This window comes from Dipteris shenzhenensis, chromosome 20, assembly GCF_047967505.1.
Source record: "Dipteris shenzhenensis isolate YYH24624 ecotype China chromosome 20, Dip_SZ_1.0, whole genome shotgun sequence".
Taxonomy (NCBI): Eukaryota; Viridiplantae; Streptophyta; class Polypodiopsida; order Gleicheniales; family Dipteridaceae; genus Dipteris; species Dipteris shenzhenensis.
The window spans coordinates 815,146-820,662 of NC_141615.1; positions in this window are offsets into that span (position 1 = coordinate 815,146).

The following is a 5,517-nucleotide window of genomic DNA, read 5'->3' on the forward strand; positions in this document are numbered from 1 at the left end:
TTACTATCAATAAGTGCACTATCAGAATGTATTTCCCATCATTTTGCTTTTGAGGGTTAAGTATTGGCAAAGTATGGAACTTTCAAAGCGAAGGACATCCCATATCCATTCTACATGCAGATTGACTTGACTAATTCTGTATGCTCAGAGATAATCACATTACATGTCTACACACATATGTTGTAGATCTCAAAGATGTTTTCCAAGTCGATGATTTTGTCAAAGTAGAGGGTCCAACCATTAGCAAGCAATCTCCGGTGATGGAGGAACATCTTCTTTCTCTTTGTGCATTGATGCTACAACCATAGTTTTGAAAGGTGAGCCTTTTGATGGTGTGATTTCATTTGTTCTAGATAATGTGATAAGATGCTATACACCATGGGCAGCTAATCAAATGTAGAACATGAGAGCGCCCTTCATGAACTTAGTTATTGACATCTTGGCTTTTGTCTCGAGGAGTTCACCTCTAAAAATTTTAGTCTACCACGTGCATTCAAAAGGAGGGGTATTTTAATTCCACTTTTGGGAAAATTTTAACAGGTTTGCAATAACGGGAGGGGGGATATAAATCTATAAAAGCAGGCCTATCCTATCAGGTCGTCACCATAGCTGTTATAGCAAAACTCTGCCAAAATTTACTCAGAATCCTGACAATTCCCTGCCCACTTCTTCTACATCCCCACCAGCAAATTGATGTCCTCCTGTTCTTCCTCATCCACCGATTCCCTCATCACGTAACTCCCCCTCCTGTTTACGATGGAATCTGAACATGACTCCCTCAAATTTGAGGCTCACCTGGGTCTCCACCCTCGCCCTATTCTAAAGGCCACTGGCCCATCAGATTCTCAGAGCACTCCCTTGGCCACAATTTGAATGCCGGCAAAAATACCTACAGAGGACTTACAAGATGAAGGCACCTCCACCAGACAGGCTGCCCAAGAAGAGCTAGCTACAGTAGGCACTCCCCCCATGAAAACACAAAAGCGCACCTCGGCGCCAACCGCAGGCGAATACAAGATAGTGCATTCACAAGCGCACTCGCCATTGGGAGAAGCATGGCTTCAAGAGCTAGATGCTTGCGTAATCCACTCGCGCTTCACTTACGAGGGTCGGGACTACACCCTCCACTACTACACCACAACATCATATGCCGCTCTCCAGGACCCAACAATCATGAAAGCCCTCAACTTTGCAGGCTTGGAAAGAGTCACAGCCCATCTCCCATGCCACCTAGACATGACTCTGCTGGCGGAATTCCTCAAGACATATGACAGCAACACCCACATAAGTGTCTTGCGAGATGTGACAGGCAACCCCCACCACTATCAAATCAATCAGAACGCAGTGCGGGCCACATTCAACCTACCAGTGGTGGCAGATAAATACTCTAAACAAAAAAAGAAGCTCGACTCCCTAAACACGGTCTGTCACTACGACCGCCACAAGTGCAGAGGTGGCATCTAGTTCACCACCATTCACAAGCCCGAGGTAAGAGTGCCTAGCAAGAGCCCTACAATGGCTCATGCAAGTGAAGCACACGAACCATCATCAATCCGTTGTGCCCAATATCTTGCTGAGAGTGGTGAACTTCCAGGAGACGAACTGGGGGGCTGACTACTACTGTAGCCATATGAGAGATGATCTCAGTACCCACGGGGATGTCATCGGTAATCCCATGTTGTAGATGCCGGTCCTCTATTACCTGAAAAGTCAGCATCTGCCAATCGGCTTTGGCCTTGCCAAGAAATCTGCCATCGGTCCTGTACAGACTGAGTAGGAAGAGACAGAAACAAGGTCCAAGAGAGTGACGATAATGCCAAGTGCCGCTTTGGTCACTCAGGTGCAATCGAAACCAAGTCAGCCACTCAACCAACATGAGGAAATCTAGTTGCGCGAATTCGTGCAATGACAACCACGCATGTAGCGGTCAGGTCTTCAAGATAAGGGCAAACGGGTGCAAGGAGGGCCTATTCTCATTGAAGAACTCCAAGGAGATGACACCATCGAAATCAGTCTCCATACAGGAGCCGAAACTATGCCAACAACCCCTGCTACACCCTTCATCTCAGTCTCCACCACCCCTCAGGAGACAGCATCCGTCACCACCAGCACCTCCTCCATGCCATGGGCAGGCCTAGCAGAGGCCATACAATTTTGTAGCACGCCTCCGTACGGGGCAACGGGAGGCTATAGCCACATGACAGTAGAACAATTGTCACGCACTGAGATCATGGAGATGAATCTCCTTGAAGCCATGGCACAACTGCCACAAGTCGCCCACACGATCTTACAAAGGAGGCAGGAGCAAGCCTCGCAACTTTCCTCCAATCTCATCCAAGCCCAGCTCTTGGCACATGAAAGCCAGATGACAATGGTCATAGCTCAAGCAATGGGCCATGCCGCACTACATCGAGCCAATGAATACCGGGCTAAGGTGGAAGAGCTTGAGCTCACTCTGACGAAAGTCAAAGATGACCTCGCCACCAATGAATCCGTGGTTAGATGCTTATAGAATAGGTGGAAAAGGCAGAATCAACCTTGCACATGAAGCTGGAGCAGCAAGCATAGGTAGAGCAGTGGTATGCCTACACATAGGAGACCCATGACCAATAGATCTACTCCCTACAAGATCTCCTAACACAAGAGAGGACACTCACAGTCTCTCTCTCGAAGAAATTGAAAAACAGTGCGCCACTGGCCACTCTAAGGAGTTAGGGTTGGAACACCACAAGCAGCAGGAGTTCAGAATGTATCGAGAGGTGTTTGCACAGTTAGCCACATATACACTTGCACCACGCACCATCACCCAAACCTTGCAAATGCACTTCATGCACAAAACCTTACCTTCCACCTAGACCTCACTACTCCACTACCGCCTAACGCCCTTCAAACTATTCTCTGTCGTAACCTCAACCACTGCCACCCCATCTTAGCCATGTCTTATTTTTCTCTTGACCTTCAGCCCACCTCCCTATCTCTTCTCCACCTCTCCGATCTCCAAACCCTATCCGTCCATCCCATTCTTCATAATTTTCAAGGCTGGTGCCGTGTCATCACTGAGTCCCTTAATTATCTTGCGGACGATGAAGTGATGCAACTCACAAAGCCCAAGGATCCCATGCCATAGATCTGCACTCCCAAAAGTCTGCATGCAGACATCACTTAGATGCACACCTATGGCGGAGCCTCAGCAGTTCAAGCTCAAGGACACCTTGAGGCCTATCAGTCCACCATCTACCAACCCATCGAAATAATAATACTCTTTAATCAGGTGCTACAAGCTCTCTAAGACTCACTTGAGTCCTTGGTGAGCAATTTTGAAACAATTCACATAGCATACCTTGAGGAAATAACCAAGGACAAGGAACAAAATGCACTCACCCTCTTTCATACCACCGTCTCCCCTCTAGGTATTCCATTACCACCTCCGCTAGATACCGCTGCCCCACCCACCCAACAAGCTACCCAACCTCCTCTTCCTCGGACAACACTACCCGAGTACTCGTCCAATGCCTCCAACACCACCATCGCATAGGATGAACCCTCTCAATCCATCACCTCCAATGCTTCGGTCGACCTCCCCAATGAGGCAATCAACACACTCCTCAAAGCAGCACATTTGTACAAAGCACCGACACCGTGACTCCTGCAGGCCCCCCAGAGACAGAGCCCATGCCACTTTCCAATGACAAAGCTCCGCCATCCTCGCCAAGCTCTCCTCCTGAAGATGTTCATTAGCGTCCAAACTTACAGTCCTTCCAAGAGTTACTAAATAGTGCGCTAATGCAGCATTGGAAGCACCAGCTCAAGGGCTCCAACCTCCATCTCTACGAAATTTTGGAGGTGCACCCTCTCACACAGTTCATAGCGTAGTCATTCGACAATTGGCACTATGCGCATTATCCCAAGCGCACCAGAGGAGGATACCACCTTGCCCTCGATGCCCCCATCCCTACAACCGATGCATATGTCAATCTACAGCCAAATTGGCGGCTCCCATTTTTGAAGTTGGAGAAATTTTGGCGGTACTACTGCAACGCGCCCATCGATCGTCGAGTCCACCCACTCTACATGGTCATGGAACGACGTTGGACTTGGGCCACCTTTTGAGCTCTCCAGCAACAGGATCCCGATGTGTTATACAATTTTCCTAAGTACAACTTTAAAAAAGAAATGATGCAGGAGGGTTTTTGCTTTTACCTCTAGTCATTCAACAACACCTGCGGCTCAATCCTAGATCCAGCCGTTGTCACTGCCATCCACTTCATCGCCTCATCCTCTTACTCCTCCGGGATCTTCTCACCCACAGCCACCCCATCGATGACCGCATTCACAATCTGACCAACCAGATTGTATTCAACCCCGACATTGGTCCAACTCAATTCTAGGACCTCTGCCTCTACCTCCGCATCCACAATCTCCATGGGCATCACATTCGCACTTACGAGGATATGCATACCACCCATTTTTGGAAGTACCTCTTGTTTTTTGGAAGTACCGCACTTACGAGGTAGCATGCCACCCATTTTTGGAAGTACTGCACTTACGAGGATATGCATGCCACCCAGTTTTGGAAGTACCTCACTTGCCTCACGTCCAGATAGTTGGACCGCTACGCCATCCTACAATCAATCCTCTCCACCACCCTCCAACATGACTGACCCGAGGATGGATTAGCAACAAGAAAGGGGGCATGTTAACATCCATAGAGTACAACCACCAAATGCAAGGTAATCAATGAGTAAAGGTGACCAAGTCAAATGATCTACTCCAACAGTACAAGATCAAGGGAGTTTGATACCCAAATACACCAAGGTCAATGATTACAAGCAATGTGCACACAGAAGGAGCATAGCTCAAACTTAGGAATTTGATCCCCAAATACCCAAAGCCCACTCCAAAGCCCAAAGATTCCAGGCAACGTGCACAACGTGCACAGGCTGTATGTTCTAGCTACCCCCACCCGGAACAACGTGATGCACACTTCTGGGCCACAAAGAGTGCATGCGTCTTGCACTGTTCAGCTCCACATCCATAGGAAATAGCGACGCGAATGGAAATATCCCCGGAAGGAATACAGCTCAAACTCAGGGAGTTTGTTCCCCAATTATTCCAAAGAAAAGGCTTCCCAGCAACATTCAGGGTTACCTTTGAGTGTCTCACGAAAGCCTAGCCTCGTCACTCTAGGTTTCAAGCCGTGTTCATGAGGTTCGAACCCCAAACAAGTGAAGGTGTGAGGGCGATCAGGGAGTTTGAGCCCCAAATCACCTGAGCCTAGGAGTGGCGAGGCTACCACAAGCGCTATTTGGGAGCCACTTAGGACCACCTCCTAATACCAGATTTGTCCCAAGTGCTTTAATATGGTTAACACAAGCTTTACTTCCGCTAGTAGGGAGACTTAGTAAGAATAGCAATATGCCCTAGTGCCCTACGAGCCTAAGAACCCATGGTTGTAAAGTGAGGAAGAGTGCTAAAAAGGAAAAGGGTTGGCCCTCCAAAAGGTAACATGTATAAAAG